General features: G+C 36.1%; 1 pseudogene across 1 annotated transcript; it reads left to right on the top strand.

Annotated features, from left to right (window-relative positions):
* The first annotated feature begins 636 nt into the window (after positions 1-636).
* On the top strand, positions 637-16036 carry LOC306660229 (zinc finger protein 639-like; annotated as a pseudogene). Its single transcript has 3 exons — positions 637-746; positions 10892-11072; positions 14615-16036. The product of its transcript is annotated as a zinc finger protein 639-like (transcript).
* The last annotated feature ends 2055 nt before the right edge of the window (positions 16037-18091 follow it).

Genomic DNA, 18091 nt, shown 5'->3' with positions numbered 1-18091 from the left:
TGAGAACAGCACTGCTTCATGACCTCAGTGTACTAAAGAATGATCTTTCATGGGTCCATTGTTGAGTGCACAAGTCCCTAGGCATAAGAAATTTGCCCTGTGGTTTTAACAGGTTTAAAACTGAGTTGTTAGGTACCTTCCTGTAGCTTCTGGTTCCTCTCTTTCCCTGCAAAGGGTCACCCAGGAAGCCAGTGGCAACAGTTGCATGCCTCTGAACCTCAGGGTGGCGCATGCTTCAGGGAGCTGATGCTATACCTTGGGGACTTACCTGCGGGTGGATGGTGCAGCAGGGGAAGCCGGGAGACAGCGTAGGAGGAAAGTACCGGTGGAAGGAAGAAAGAAAGGATGCATTTTACCTGGGAAGAGAAGATGACTTTGTTGTTGAAATCGCACACATAAGTCTTCCAGGAAACCAAAACCACTACTGCGACACAGCTCCAGAGGGCGCTTTCACCCGCGGAGAGCAATAACCACCACCAGCACCGTACCCGACTACTACCAGCAAAATTTGTGAGCAAGCGCTTTCCTCTCCTCCAAGGAGACCTCTCAGTCTCTAGTCCCCGAGACCACCAGTAAAAACAGAGGGCTTGGGGAGTCCCGCGTGCTCGTGCCTTACATGCTGTAATCAAGAGGCAGATGACGACCCGGTACAGTGTGGACAGCGACCAAAGTACTTCAGGACGGGCGAGCCCCTTCCAAGCTGCTTCCTACAAAAACAAGCTCTTCCTTTTGCGCGCAAAGGGACTGTAAAATAGTCCCTTCCACAGCGAGCAAACTTGTGTGAGAGTGGATCACCAAGAGCCAATCATTGGTGCCTTGTAACTCCAGCATTTCAGCTGTGGTGTGCTCTCTGAACAGAGCCACAGCTGCAGCAAATGGAATCTGATCGCCTGCAGTAAACTACCAGGTGGGCTAGACAGCACTGTCATTAAACATTCTGTCATGGGCAAGAATTCTTCAACGTGATGTATATTATAATATGACAATCAACTGAGAACAAAAAGAGCAAGAGCACCTGAGTTCTCAGCCTATTTGATTTCTTTACGGAATTTAGGAAATAAATGTGTGCAGTGAAACCGGCTGAATTTTTAAAATTTGAGCATGATCAAATTTTAAATTCTAGGTTCTCACTTGTAAAAGACATCTTGACAGATGTTCACTAATTTAGTGGCAGTGATTTAGAGGGATTTTCAAACTGGAGCAAAAATCAGGTTTTCCAGAAAGATTTGTGTTGAAGCCTTTGTAATCAATCCAGTCTTCCATCTTACTGACCTGTCCTTAATGAAGATGGGAGTCAGGGGAAAACTTACAAAGTAATATGACACTGTCAGGACATTCAGGTGTGAACAGGGTATCTGATCAAGGTTACCCTTGTTTAGCAGGGTGGCTCCCTGCTCTGAATTGCCAGAGTCTCCTGGGTCTTATGCTAGCAAGTAGTCATGTGCAGTAGTACCACCTTCACAGTGGGGTACACTTTATGGTTGGTTCTGCAACTGAAACCTCTCATCTCTTTCACTTTTAAAGAATGTGTGTTTTTAGAAACGTATTGCACAGTATGTGAAAGCTTCTGAGAAAGACTGAAGCATTTACTGATCCATATTTATTATTTAAAAATACATATTCAGAACAGCTTTATTTATTGCCATCTTACTAATGGCAATGATGGCATACATTTGACATTTTGAAAATTTAATGTCTTAAGTATTATTCATCAAAAACAATATATTTGAACTCTGTAATTTGAAACATTAGCTACTGTATATTAAATATACATATAAATAATTGTATGTTAATTATTTCAACTTTCATAAAGGAATTGTCCACTAGAGGAACTTCAAAAAAAGTATTCCAGACTTAAAATGATATTAGAAGTTTGTTGTATACACACACGCACACATATATATACACACACATACATATATAAATAACATACTTAAAGTTTTGACATCCAAGAAGTATAAAAATATTCTTGACTTGACAATTTTGCTACTAATCAAACTGACACTTTTAATATTTATTTTTCAGTCAAAGTTTGTGAATAAACACTCAGAAGTAAATGAATGATGATAAAGCTCTAGTAATCTATTATATTGCCACATAAACATTTTATAATACTGATGAACATATATATGAATGTACATTCTACCTTTATATAAGCTCACATTGGTATATTAAAGATAAATTTATTAAATGTGCCACTTCAGAATAAACACTGTACACTTTATTTGGTGGGAATTATGTATGTATTAACACAAAAAAGAACATCACACTCATTCAATTAAGATGGAAATAGTTTTGCTGATATTGTTAATTTTTGAATTAAAGTCCACTCTTACAGGGACATCTTTAGATTATTAACAATATGATTCTAATTCTTTAGGTAAATGGAACAGATCTAAGTAATCATTAAGTTGGGGAAAATTATTTGGTTTATAAGTACTTTTTAAAAACAGGTATGCTATTTGGTTTTATAACCAAATGAATACTTTTTCCTACTAGGACACAAATAAGAAAAGTGTGCTTCTCAGCAAAACTAGATTGAGCTTATTTTTTTAAAATTAGAAAAGATAGAAAAGTTGTAAGCCTATACAAATAAAATGATGCTACAGTTGACACTGGCAAATAAATAAATAAATAAATAAATAAATAAATAAATAAATAAATAAATACCCTTAGCCACTCAAGTTAGCCAGAAGCTGAGATTTTTCATTCTTGTTTATATCTTTTTTGTTCAGACTAGTGCCTTTCTGATTATAATATTCCAGGTGATGTGTTTATGCTCTCTGGGAAGTATAACATCCTGTTGGCTGTCACAATATTTTCTTCTCTATTTGAGTTTTAGAGTTTCATAATTCTTGGAGTGTAGGAATTTACAGGTATTCAGTATTGTATATTCTTTCATCATCCAATTTCCAGTCCACTGTTATTAAGGATTATTAGAGAGTTTCCTCAAATTTAATCTCCTGAAATTGCTCATGTCAGTCTTTGAAATAAAAGCAATTATTTGGAAAGGTGAAATCACAGAAGCATTGAAAATGTTTTAGATTACATGGAGGGAAATGAGACGGAGGAGGGGGCAGGGGCATGAAAAATGGTGGAATGAGACAAACATCATTACCCTATGTACACGTATGATTACACAAATGGTATGCATCTACATCATGCACAACCATAAAAACAAAAAGATGTACCCCATTTCTGTACAGTGAATCAAAATGCAGTATGTAAAAATAAAAAAAAATAATTAAAAAGGAAACATATTTGCATGATTCATTTGCACTGAAAAGTGATGAACTAAATATTTTGCAGCAAATTGAACCACACATCAGCATATTAACTGACTATAATGCTACCTACCAATGTAATGAGGCAGAATAAATAGTAGAGTTATACTCTGATACACACCAGATAATCTTCATGTGAGATTAGTGAGTTTTATAAGCTAAACTAGTGGGAGTTAGTTCCTAGATAATGAGAAATACAAATTTAAAAGTCCTTGAAACACTGGGCTTGCATGTATTTCTCACAATACGATATCCTTAATTTTTTTTTTTATTTTAGAAATCATCTACAAAATAATAATAGTCATATATTTTGTGATTTTAGCTTCCAATAAACTTTCATTTTTGTACCCTTTCTGTCGCCGCCCACGGCAACAATTGCATGGGTATTTTTCCGAGGTGGACTGGAAATAAATTACTTTTCCTATATTCACTAATTTATAGAGGAAGAGAGGCTTCTTTGAGAGAAAAATAGGCTTTGCTTATAGAGGAAGTTTTAGAGAAAGACAGGCTTTTATGCTTATCAGAGATCTGTTTCTTCTTAGAGTTCTGCTGCTGCTTCTTCTTAGAGGTGCGTCCTGCATCCTGTGAACTAGGTGCTATCTATGTGATGGCTAGCTGCTTCTTCTCTCTGCTAGCTTCTTCTTTTCTCTGCTAGCTTCTTCTCTCTGCTAGCTGCTACTTTTCTCTGCTAGCTTCTTCTCTCTGCTAGCTGCTGCTTTTTGCCTTCTGCCTACTGCCTGAGTATATTCCCTCCAGGAGGCAGAGGGTGGGGCCACACCAGTTGAGATCAGGGGAGGAGCCAGCTGTCCAATCATGGTAAAGTTCAGAAAGAGCAGGCAGCAGAAGCACTCGGGAACACCTGTGCATGCGTTGTGTGCATGGACTTAATTGAATATGGCCAATGATAAATCACCTGGGTGTGCTTATATTAATCAACCTCCTCACTGCCGATGTGATCAAAACAACCTCCTGCTGGCCACCAGGTGCCATCCTGGTGCAGCCCACATGGCACAACCCCCAACACTTTTCCACTTATCTTACTTCTCTAAAAGTTGATAAGCACAAGAACCTATATTTGTTGAACAGATAAAATGCTGATAATTATAGCAATCATTTAATTTAAGCAACACAACTAGTATGCAGAGGATACATTTACTATAGTAATTTAAATGAATATAGTAAAGTGATCTAGGTGGTTCAGTAGAAGGAATTAGAGACATGGATCTGCCATGTGCTTTCTATAATCATTATACTCCCTACACAAGTCAGGCATTTACCTGAGACAATAAATGTAAAAGGGATTGTCAAATTACAATTGCAGTATAATTTTGAATAATTATTAAATTAAGGAAAATGATATGTGGAAAGGTCTCATGATGCCATGGATCATTTCTGATAATTTCTCAGACTTTGTAACATAAGCATAGTAGGGATCTATGGCCATGGTCATTTATGAATCAAAGAATAAAATGGAATTCATATGTAGAGCTAAATCTTGTTAAAATGACCTCCACTTGACAGAATTCCTGATTAATCAGTGCTTGCCATTCTTCTGTAGAATATTTTGACTGATTCTCTTAACAAGCTTAATAGTTAGATCTGAGAATTTACTCTCACATGTACCTATAGACATCTACTGTTAAGCTAGTGTTTTCTAATTCATGCATTTTCTAAAACTAGTATTTCTACTCATCAATAAAAAAAAGAAATCCATGCAGATTCATACTCAGGAAAACACAGTCCATTTTAATTCCAAGCCTTCCTCAGTAACCTTTTAAACAATAGGGCAATGTGATTGGTGAAACAAGTCAAAGCCCTGGAAGAGACTTTCAGGATAGACTTGGACCTCACTGTCTTATTGAGAACCAGACTTCTACTGCTGTTGTACTTGCTTCTCCACTCTATATATTTGAAAGATTTTAAAGTTTGAATTGCTCAGCAGAATATGAATGCCACTAGAAAAGATTCCTTTTCTATCTCTCTTAACTGTTGACTTCCTAGTACATACCAATAGCAGGCAGATGATAACAAGTTGTTGAATGACTTAAATGAAATAAAGTTCTATGGAAGTTTTCTAACCACAGAAAGATGCAGTGCCTCATTGCATTCAAAAATTTTAATTTCCAAAATATATATAAAACTATGTGTCCAGTAGCAGAGGACAGAACATTATTCTAGTTGTTTAATCTATGAGTTTCTTACCATTTCCCATAAATATTGGAGAGTTACTATTGTATGGAACTAAGACGATCAAGGGAATATTGTACCTTGCTGACTGCTAGTTTGTATTGCATTTACTAAGAGAAAATAAGGAATTCTTCTTTGAATTTATTTGTTTCTTTTTTGAAAGAATATAAAAGATCTTCAATGAAGATGTTTTATTCCCACATTTTTACTGGTTCATTGTTACTTTTTTTTTTCTTTTCGCATGTCTACCTATATGATCTTTTTTAAAAAATTATTTTTAAAAATTTTTTACAGACTGCATTTTGATTCATTGTACACAAATGGGGTACATCATTTCATTTCAATGGTTGTTGATGATATAGATTCAAATAGATTCATACCATACATGTACTTAGAGTAATGATGTCTGCCTCATTCCATCATTTTTTCATACCCCCTCCTTCTCATTTCTTTCTACATCATCTAAAGTTCCTCCATTCTTCTCTCACTCCCAATATATCATTCTCCACTTATCAGGGAAAACATTTGGCCTTTGGTTTTTTGGGATTGGCTTATTTCACTTAGTATGATACTCTCCAATTCCATCCATTTATTTGCAAATGCCATAATATTATTCCTCTTTATAGCTGAAATTATATATATATATATATATATATATATATATATATATATATATCACAGTTTCTTTATCCAGTCATCTGTTGAAAGGCATTTGGGTTGGTTAACATTCATACATGCAAACAATATAGCAATATAATCTGGCCAGTAAAATTTCCTATTATTTCCCCTTTCCCTTCCCTCCTCCCTCTCCCTGATTGCTCTGCTCTACTTGGTAATCTCCCTTTGATTTCCATGAGATCCTGTACCCCCTCCTTTCTTAAGAAAGTTTTTATTTTATGAGAAAACTACAGAGTTGATTTCCAGAAAATGTTTTTATTTTCCATGAAAAAAGAGGCTACTAACTCTACAGAAAAACTGAAAGAGGATTTCTGGAAGCAGACAAGTGATTTAATTTCCATTTAAATAGATATCTTAGCTTCTAATTAAAGGTATCTTGGTGTTTTTGTTATTGTCATTTCATGGTCCTGGAGATTCAATCCAATGCCACAAGCTTGCTAGGTAAGACCTCACTGCTGAGTTACATCCTCAGTCTGCTATCTTACTTTTTAAATCCTTCTTCCAGAATTTTGTATTATTTATATCCAAAGCAAATTTTTACATGTCATCTCAAGATTACATACATAAATTCCATCCAGAGAGTGCTCTTTAAACACCCATGCTTTAGATGACAAAATTAACCTCAGTGATGTGAACTGACATCTGAGGGTCAGTTAGGAAAGAACAACACTGTCCTGGGTGAGGTGGAGTCATTCAGCTAGGGAGACAACACACACTGATGTTGCCTACAAGTCTGCTGAGCAGATGATAATCCAGTGGTTCCCATTAATTATTCCTCACTCACACCCCTCCTATTATTTAAGTCCTTGTTCCCTGTTAGAATAACTATAGTAGTGGGTCCCATGCCTGAGGGGCTGAGTGGAGATATCATGATACTCCACAAATCTGAGGTCATAAATAACCTAGGGTTTCTACAACCCTGTTCATAATTTTTCTCTCTATGGCTAATAACTTAGTCCTGAGTTCCAAGAACTGGGACATACCCTAGGTTACTTGTGGGTGTCACCTTAATTGTTCTGCCACTGCTAGCCTTTCCCTAGTGCCTGCTTTGTGCCAGCAGTTGGACTGAATGGAGCAGAAATGAGCAGTGGATCCAGACTTCTGGGGCCCTGCTAGAGTCCTCACACACACATGCTACCTACTGAATCCTGAAACCTTAGCCATTGCCATCAACAGGATATGTCCACTACAAAATCACATGCTGAAGACTAAATCCCCAATGTGATATTGTTTGTAACTGGAACCCTTGGGATGTAATTAAGTAAGGAGGAGGGAGCCCTCATGAATGGAATTAGTGCCATGTTAAGAAGAGATATGAGAGAGATGATTCTGCCTTTCCTTTCCCTTCACTCCTTCTTTGCCTGTCCCTCTTTCTCTTCCATGTAAGTACACTAAAAAATTATCACCTAAAAACCAGAAAGCAGGTCCTCACCAGATACCAGATCTGCCAGCATCTTGGTCTTAGACTTCTCAGTTCCCAAAACTGTCAGAAAAATATTTGTTGTTTAACCTACCCACTCTGGTTTACTGTTCTGGTAACCTGAGTTGGTCAAGAAAGTTGACAATGCATTTGAGACACATGTGTTCCCTCTGTGAAAGATGAAGTGGAGGTAGGGACAGCCTAGAAGCTGAGCAGAAGGGAGTGGGACTGTCCTGTCCCAGAGAAAACAGTACCCAGTGCCAAGGTGCCAGGGAGAAAATGCTCCCTGACACATGCTCCACACAGACCATCAGACATCTGAGGATCCACTTCCAGAGCTTAATTTCTCTTTCCTTATTTCTGGGTCTCAGATCTGTAGCCTCCTGCCTAGTGATAATGACTTTTCATTCAGTCTCCTGGATGCTGAGCCAATCATGAACTTTTAGTTCCAGGGACAGAATGGACCCCCTGAGAAAAAGACAATTATTTCCAGTTTTGTTATGTTTTTTTCCAGTATCTTGAATCACTTTTGTACATTCCCAGCTCCATATCTTCATGATTCATCAGGTCATAGGCTTCTGAACTTGCTACAACTTGCTGTGAATCTTGCCTTGACAGTCAATAACTTAAGACTTCCTTTGATTTCTACTGAAAAATTCACTCTTTTCCTTTACTCTTCTTAAGAAGTCTAACAGCCCTTTCAACTGAGATTTCTTCAGCCCTCATCTCTGTCAGATGATTTATTGATTCATCTGTTTCTCACTCCTCCTCTTCAGCATTATTGGTATAGAATTAATTTTACCTCTATTTTGGGTGTGTCCTAGTTCCCTCCTGGATTTCTTTGCCTTGTCATTGACAAGATCTCCATTCCCTGATTGGATGTTATTGCCCCTGTTCTCCTCTCCCAGTAAAGTTCCTAGTTCATTGATTTTGAGCTAACCACTCTTTAGATTCTTGATCTTACTCATCACATGAGTCTTGGACACCTCGATGGAGATTGTGAGAATTTATTCAATTTCTGTAAGAGTTTATAAGTGCATTTATCTTAGGTCTTGGATCTGGTTCCTTCTTCCAAATGCTATATCTTTCTTTCAGCATCAAATACTGATTTTTCTTGGTTCAAGCAGTCTCTTGCTATAAGCCATGGCTGACCATGATGCGTGTAATTCCTAATCATGGGGTTTGCCTTATCTAGAACAGCAACCACTTTTTTGGTAATAGATTTTCATCTATTGACATCATAGGTTGAAATTTGAAAAACTATAGTGTAGTTGCCAGTCATCAAGAGCTTAAATTGGTGGGGAGCACAAATTATTCACAAATTGTCAATTGCTCAGAGGTATACGTGTTCTATAACTGGGGAAAGAAGCCCTGAGAAATAAGATGGAAGAAACCCAAGTCAGAGAAACTTGTGCTGAGTCAGGAGGAACAAAAGAGTTTGTTACTTTGAAGAAGTAAAAAAACAAAAGCACAGTGTGCACCAGGAAGGAGGCAAGGGACGTTTTCTGGGAGGTAAGGAAGAATAAGGAGGGGAGATAGAAAAGTAACAGGAGACTAGTAACGGCTGGTTAAGTCACTGAAAGGCAGCCATCAGGGAGAGGGTCCCCAATGCCCAGAGTTTGGTGTGGACTCAGGGACACATAGTGACTTTGGAGTCTAGCAGACTAGGTCACAGGGAGGAATATTGAAGCTCATCCCACAGGTCACCCTCTGGGATGTGTAAATGCCATACATTGTGTGAGATGCTCAGATCTGATCCTATACACCATATCACAGGGCCATCCAATGACAAGACTTATAAAGATTCTCTGGGTCTTAAGTTCTCTTAGTAAATTAGGATTGTTGAGTTTTGTAACCATGTCTTAATCTTCCCCACATTCATCTTACTGCCAGGCTCCCAAAGACCTAAACATAGAGCCCATCCTGCTTCTGTGATTTCCCCAAAACTTCCCCCTGAAAGCTGCTAGTTATTTTTTATATCACTGAAAATATCCACGTGAGTAGGTACTGGGGTCGCAGGCAAAGCCTGAGTGTCCCTCAAACTACTGTGGAGGAAAGAATTAACAGAGCGGTTGCAAACTTCTATCTTTAGAAAGATTGACTTGCAAGACTGGCCTTTGGTTGGAGTCTCGGAACTTGGATATCTATCTCAAGTTCTCCACCTGCCATCACCTCCCATGGCATTGCAACCAGGGAGGAGCTGCAGTGCAATTATGGGAACCACAACAGGGTCCTCGTGGAGATCTACTCATGGCTTAAGCATTGACCAGTGCAGTTGCCTTCCCAGCCCCAACTTCCCTTCAAGGTGGACTTCAACAGATGGACTTACATTACTCACACTTTTTTTTAATTCCAGTTATTTTGGTACTATTTTGCATACAAGTCAAACATTTGTGCTTTGCTGCATGCAAACCTTGGCATAGGCTTTAGAGGAAAGACTCAAACATGACTTATGAAGCTGGGTGAGTCTCCTGCCACCAGTTGAAGAGCCAGGACTGCCTTCACACCCTGACATCTGGGGTCAGGTGGGCAGGAGGGCAATGCCACCTCCCTTGGCCTGGACATGATGTCTCCAAGGTCTTGCTCAACTCATGTCTTAACAGACTCACAGCGAAGTATATGAATTTTTTTTTAAAAGACTTTGTAGTAAGCTAGTCTTTCCCTGAGCTTTCTTGAAAGCAGGACACTGCAGGGCACAGAGTTTGTCTTCCACAGGCTGTGGCTTTTCCTGGCACCTCAAAATGTCAGGGTGGCTAGTCACTCCAGCAGCTGGCAGGAGCAAGCAGTACTCCCTGCACCTGCTAGGCCAGGGCTTCCTGAAACTGGGATAATTCTTTATAACAATGTGTACACTGAATTTATTTTTAAAAAATAATCAAAATTTTAAAAATTCAAGAAAAGGAAAAAGAAAAAAACATGGAAAACAACTTATATTTATATAGGTCTTGGAAGTGTGTGTAGTGGCTATGACCTTTTTTGTTTGTTTTGTTTTGTTTTGTTTTTGTAGAAGAGACTTGAGGATGATATTCTATGCAAAAATAAAATTGTGGGGTTGGAGTTCTAGCTGAGTGGTAAAGAACTTGCTTAGCATGTGTGAGGCACTGGATTCAATCCTCAGAACCACATGAAAGTAAATAAATGAAATAAAAGTATTGTGTTCATCTACAACTAAAGAATATTTTAAAAATTAAAAATAGAATAAAAATTAAAAATGAAATTTTGTAGCAGAACCAGAAATTATTTGCTGGATCTCCCTAGCCACCCACTCAATTCTGCTGGTTTGAAAGTTCCAGACCTGCTATGGAGGTCTTCCATTTGTCAGACCACCTGGTGTCCTTCCTGTGAAGAGCAGCCATAACCTGAATTGTGAGCCTAGAGTTCAGGACCACACGCAGCCCCTAGCCTCCAAGAAAATTATCAGGAATACAGGGAGCAGGCAGGGCCCATTGCCTGGAAAGAAGGACAAATCTCCAGTTCTCACCTTGAGTGTGATAGTAGGAGAAGTACGTGGCTTCCTCTTCCTTCCCCAGGGGGTGTGATTATTACTCACTGTTCACCTTCAGTCATGGGGCTGGGCCTTCTGTCCACCCTGGTCTCAGGGAAATGTGAATGGAGGCAGTAGTGAGAACCTGTCCTCATCTTTATCCCTACCCTGGGTCTGACAACAGTGCTACCTAAGAGTGTCTCCCCTCCCACACTAGACTGATCAGTGCTCAGCAAATTAGAGAAGGATCCAACAGGAGTATTTAAATGTGAGATAAAATGTCTTGGTCATATCCATTTATGGTTTTAGCTTTGTATTTAAGCAGACAAACAGACAAAAAAAGGAAACAAAAATGATTTGTCTTCATAAAAATGAAACAAAAATTAAAATATTTATTGAAAGGACAAAAGAAAAAAAACAAAAACAACAGCATAAAATGCTATTAAGCTCAGTTTAGAATGCTCATTTTAAAAGTAATACAAGAACAGGGATTATTTAAACATTTCTGTAACTCAGTTTAACTTAGAAACAGAGCATTAAATACAAATTATAAAATAGAAGTTTTAAAATAGAACAATTACATAAGTAGAGAAAATAGGTTTTAAGCCACCTAAATACTGTGTGTAGAAAAATTTATAATCTTAATGATGTTCCTCCTAATCTTTTACAGAAAAGCAATATTTATTTGTGTAATATTTTAATTTCAATGTTTATTCTTTAAATTTACATAAAGTAATAAAGAATCACAATTTTGAGTACACATTTTATAACCTGACCAATTCCCAGATTCATAATACATATACCCAGTAAGTTAAAGAAAACAAGCTAAAGTGTAAAAAACTATTGCATTTTCTTGATATCCATATTGGCAATTGTTCTTGACCTACGTACACACACACATCAGCTTGTTTGTTTTGCAAGCATAATTACATGGGTAGGAAGGGACAAAAAATTCTGAGGAGGTGGAGATAAATTATGAATTAGGAATATGATATAAATATTAGATCAAATCAGTCATGAGATTCTTGCAAAACAATAAAACATCTTTTTCTCTCTTTCTGTGTGTTTGTGTGAATGAATTTAATTAGGCAATTGTGTGTTGAGTTTGTGCTTAGTAATGTGCAAAATGTGAAAGCCCACATATGCCTCTACTCTTCAACACTGGTCAATTGGGCCTGGTTAATCATTTTGTTGAAGTGCCTATGAATTAGTTTCTCTAGAAAATATTTAATTCAAAATATTTATAGTATTGACAGTTATTGCTTGAATAATTTTATCATTCTTTCACTACATGTTTAATGTGTGAACATGTTATCTTTTCTGTTGGTATTGGATTACTCATGAAGAAGTCATCCATTTTTCACAGAAAGATAAGTCCATAATGAAAATTATCAATGTAAATATAAGTAATAGAAATAAATTGAGTGATTTTAGGTAGGAAGGTGAAATAGATATTAAAATTTGAAATCATGAATTATTTCAAGATAATACAAAGTTGAAGGCAAACAATTCATTGACAAAACAATTGTAGTTGGATTCAGTATATTGTTAAAGATGAGGAATTTTTTAAAAATAAATGTATCTTGGGGATAGAAGCAAACTTGTAGCACTTGCTAGTGTACTTGATGTTAGAATGATGAAAAATGATCATGTGGAATTTTATTGAACCATTCAGTGGGTGGTAATGCAATTTAATAAATGTGGAACAGTGTATAAGGAAAAAAATCAGTAGTATTGAGAATTTCTCTTATGATTTTTTAATTTTTTATTTATCTATCTGACATTTAAATTGAGATTTTAAGAGGACAGTAGATATACCAACCTAGAATTCTTAGGAAAAATCTGAGCTCATATTATTTGTTTAGTATTATCAGGTTAGCAATGTCGTCTATAGCCCCCATTCCAGAAGAAATTATTTAAGAGTGCTAAAGGATGTGAAAATGTGGAAGTTGTCAGAATTTTCTTGATGTTGTTCCAGAGTTCTTGTGTAATCTGTTCATAATCTTTTATTTTTCATTCCTTTATTTTATACTGAGTATTCAAGTTTATATACCATCTGCAGAGCCTGAAATTCTCTTTGAGACTTGAGGTTCTCTTTTCTATACAATATATTTTCTTTTTCCATCCTTTTTATTGTTGTTTTTAGATATACATGACAGTATTGTATATTTTGATAGATTATACATATACAGGGTGCATCTCATTATGATTTTAATCCCACTCTTGTGATTGAAAATGAAGTGCAGTAACACTGGTTGTGTATTGATATATGAGCATATGGGAGTTATATCAAATTCATTTTCCTGTCTTTCCTATCCCATCCTCCTCACTGTCCTTCATTTCCCTTTGTCTATTCCAAAAAATTTCTATACTTCCCCTCCCTACTCTCCCTTGTTTTGAGTTAGCATCCACATATGAGAGAGAATATTCAACAGTTGTTTTGGGGGGACTGACTTACTTCACTTAGCATGATATTCTCCAATTTCATCCATCTACTGGCAAAAGCCATAATTTCATTCTTAATATCTGAATAATATTCCATTGTGTATATATGCTACATTTGTTATCCATTCATTTGTTGAAAAGTACCTTGATTGATTATATAATTTGGCTATTGTGAATATGCAATCTATTTTGTGGGTGATATTTTACAGTGAATTTTTAAATTCAATTCATCATTTTATTCCAAGGAGTTATTATTAGTTTTTGTTCAATATCTATATTTCTTTTTGGTCCTGCACATTTTGTATTTGCTTTCTTAATTCCTTAGAACTTCTTTGAGTTCATTGAACATTTTAATAATCATTTTATTAGCTATACTCAAAATAAAAATCTGAATATCTATTTTAATGCCATTTTTTATTCCCCTGTATTCTCTTATTCTTTCTCACTCTGTCAATAGAGACTTTAATTGAATATTGTCATTCCCCAAATTGAAATCTGTATGTGGACCAATCTTAAAGAACACAAAGTAATATAGTTATGGCTTTAGGATGGATTATTAGCCACAAATAGAATATATTAAATGTATTACATCTCACATTAGGGAAGCTGAATTTCTGCTAAATCATATATAAAAAGGACATAATGGGTGCATGTGACAAGACAGGTAGTGAGTGTGGAAGCTCAAACTGGGCCTGGAGCCTGTGGGGCTGGACTTGGGGCATGCAGGAGGTAAAGGGCCAGTCCAGCAGAGAGCCTGGGAGCACCAGGGCCTGGGCAGTATTGCCTGCAGCTCTGTGCCCTCAGCTGTGCATGGGCTGGCAGGATTCCCTGGATAACAGTGACTATCTTCCCCTTCTTACAATTGCTGACTAAGAACTGGAAACAAGATATAACTTGATGGTGGCAGTTCTTAGTCATGAAGTTGTATGTACCCACATACCCCATATTTAGTTATTCAATGCCCAGGAATCAGAAGATATGTAGTGATAGCTCTGGTTTTGTCATTTTTTAGTTGACTTGACTTTCACTGTTTCTTCATCAGTAACATTGAGTTTTTTTTTTTTTAACCCATCTGTGTAACTTTGGAATTCATTTTTCTCTCTCTGCAATATTAAGAATTATACAAAATTGAATGAGTATCCTAAAAAAGGAAAAGGGACAACTTTATACCCTTCTCATTATTCAGATTCCTCAGGAAGTAGCAGAAATGCAGATGGGTTAAAAAATTTTTCCCCTGATCATTGTTAACAGTGTCTGTTCTGAAACAGTCAGACTTAAAATACTTTGACAACCAAGATTCCTCTGATACTGAGACCTCAAAGGACATGCCAAAATTTTCAGATGGAATCAAAGCCAGAAATAGAAATCAAAACTATCTGGTTCCCACTCCTGTACATAGAATTATAGACCACACTGCCTTTTCTACAGAAAAATCTGCTGATGTAGAAATCTGAGAAGAATATTACTTATTGGAATCAACCAGCAAACACAAGAGGAGAGTCCTATAGAAGTTCATACAACCAAAGATGTTCCCATTGCATGCGATTTCTGAGGATTATGATCCTCCAAGACCAAACTGAGGAAAGCCACCAGCTAAACTTTGTAAAATTTGTGACAAAAGCAAAGCTTTGAATGGGACTGCCTAGCAGAAATGGTTTTTACTGAAATCTAATAGCAGTGGCCTCCATAAATGTGAACTTTGTGAATTCTATAGTCAGTATTTTTCTGATTTAAAATAGTATATGGTCCTTGAAGCATAAGCACACTGATTCAAATGTGTGTCAAGTGTGCAAGGAAAGCTTTTTTACCAACATGCTTTTAATCAAACAGGCCAAACTACATGAAGAAGATCTCTCCATCTGTAAATACTCCAAATACAGTACAGTAATTTTTAAGAAACTCAACCAGCACATTGCAGACACCCACTTTAGCCATCACCTGTTGGTGTAAGCAGTGTGATGTGCAGTTCTCTTCAAACAGTGAACTCTACCTACATTTTCAGGAGTAAGGCTATGATGAACAGTACTGTGTCAATTCTATGAACATAGAACAAATGATCCAGAAGGCTTGCATAGCCGTGTGGTAAATGAGCATGCATCTAAATTAATAGAATTAAGCAATAAGTATAGCAATGAGCAATGTAGAACATGGACAGTACAGTCTCTTAAGCAAAATTACCTCTAACAAATGGAAGAATTTCTTTGCATGTCACATCTGTGTTGTTTGGAGTGGGGTCATACAAATGATTAACAGTATGTTGCTACTGAACATAATAAAATATTTCCTCATGTTTCTGATGACTTTGGGAAGGGCTTTTCAAGTATGCTGGAATATTGCAAGCATTTAAATTCACATTTATTTGGAGTGATTTATTTATTTCAATATTGGGAATATTCAACAGTACAGGTCAAAGATCTTAAACTTTATCTATATGTCAAGCAATGGGTTGAATTACCTCATAAATTCAGTGACTGCTTGATGAGGTTTGGAAATGAAAGGGAATTAATAAGTAACCATCTAGTCCATGAAACAACTTGATTATTCTCTTTATTTTGACTTACATAATGTTTTTATAAAATAATGAATTCAACTTTGCTTTTGGAAAAAAGTATATGATGAAATGATGATAATTTTTAATATTTAAAGAACCTCATAACTACTTTGAGAACAATAATCCACCAGGAAATATGAAAAGAGTAGGAACAGATAGTTCACTTTAAATTATAATTGATACATTAATTATTCTCTATTTTTATTAAATAAATGAATAAAAACAATACAAGGTAATTTTTCTTTTACTAGTCTTCTTGAGAAAGACAATGTCTAAACATAAAATGAGGCTTATATGTAGATATATGGATGTTTTCAAAGTCTCATAATGAATACACATAATTGCTGCATCTTCCTAACAGGTCAATTCTATCCAAATTAAATTCATCCAAGTTAAAAATGCAAGCCAGTACCTGATGGCACACTGCCTTTAATCCTAGCCACTCAGGTAGCTGCGCCAGGAGGATCGGGAGAGTTCAAAGTCAATCTTGGTGAAAGCCAGGTGATAAGCAACTCAGTGAGACCATGTCTCTAAATAATATAGGGCTGGGGTTGTGCCTCAGAGGTCCCATGCCCCTGAGTTCAATCCCCAGGAATTGTCCCTGCCCCCAAAATGCTGCAAAATTCTAACATAAAACAATAGTTTCACCCTCTACCACTTCCACTTCTAATACTTGCAAAGAAAACACAGTTTCATTTCCTGCAGTAATTTCTTCTTTTATATACCTCTATGTTTATAAATAACATGTGAATACTTGTGCTTCCTTCTTCATTAATTTTGCTCATTAAGCATTTATTTGAATTATTAGTTAGATTTGTATTATGACTCAGCTCTCCATCCATCCTTTCCCTGGTTCCTCAACATTGGAGGAACCCCTAATCAAACACCTGTAAGCTTCCCCTATTCTCATATTTACTAATAATAAAGTATCACATTTCAATTTAAAAATGTTTATATCAAACTTATTTTATACTACTCAAATAAGAGAAATTCCATTTTTTATTTTTTATGTTCATTTACTTTTATTATAGCATCATATCGACTTCCTTGCTGTCCCCTGTGTATTTCCACCTCCTATTATGATCAAATTATATGTTACAATTCTATTTCCAAAATTTTCCCAGTGTAAGACTTTTTGTAGTATACTCAAAATGCATGTTTAGTTAACACTTTTTTTTTCATTTTAATTTTATGGCATTCTTTCCTTTATGTTAGCATTCTTCTACCACAATCCCTGTTTAATGAATTCCAATGTAGGCAAAGACTAACTATGGTCTTTGCTTATCATCTTGCCAATATTTAGATTATCTTAATGATTGTTACATTTCCTTTATTTCAAGTTTTTCCTTTCTAAGTTTATTCCTACATTTTACTAAACATATCCATTAACTGTATACAAAGACTACTGAATGTATTATTTTGAAGTCACTTATGAATAAATATACATTTATATGTGATTAGTAACTTTCATGTGAATAGATTTACGTGCAATGTCACTTCCTTCAAACATTCTCCAATATTGTCAAGATTCTAATCTTGCTTTTGAAAATAAGAAAATACTTGTGATTCCAGAAATTTTATATGTGACATTTGTTTCCGCTGCTGGAAAAATTTCAAGATTTTTCTCCAGTGTTCTGAAACATCTAAATGAGTAACTGTGCAGGGGTACAGGGAAATTCATGGCATCAGCATATGTATGTTATAATATTTTATCCAAGGAAGGAATTCTCCCCAGAGAGTTAACTAAAGATTGGAGCATGCTCAATTCCTCTTAGGGAATGTTTCCATATATTTAAAATATTTGATGTGTTCAGTGTTTAAATTTTATTTATTTATTTATTTTGTACTAATTCTTTCCTGATAATAAATGCAAGGTTCTTTGCTAGAATGTGGTTCTGAACTGTGCCTCCTTTTGAGATAGGAAAGGAAATCTGAGATTCTTCTTTCTTCTCTAAAAAAATTTAAGTTGATAAATAGCAATTGTATGTATCTTTGGGACACAATGTACTGTTGACATAACTTTTGTTATATACAATAAATCA

This window comes from Sciurus vulgaris (genome assembly GCF_902686455.1).
Source record: "Sciurus vulgaris genome assembly, chromosome: 4".
Classification (NCBI taxonomy): Eukaryota; Metazoa; Chordata; class Mammalia; order Rodentia; family Sciuridae; genus Sciurus; species Sciurus vulgaris.
Note: the sequence above shows the minus strand (reverse complement) of the source record. Positions and strands in the feature narration are given on the sequence as shown.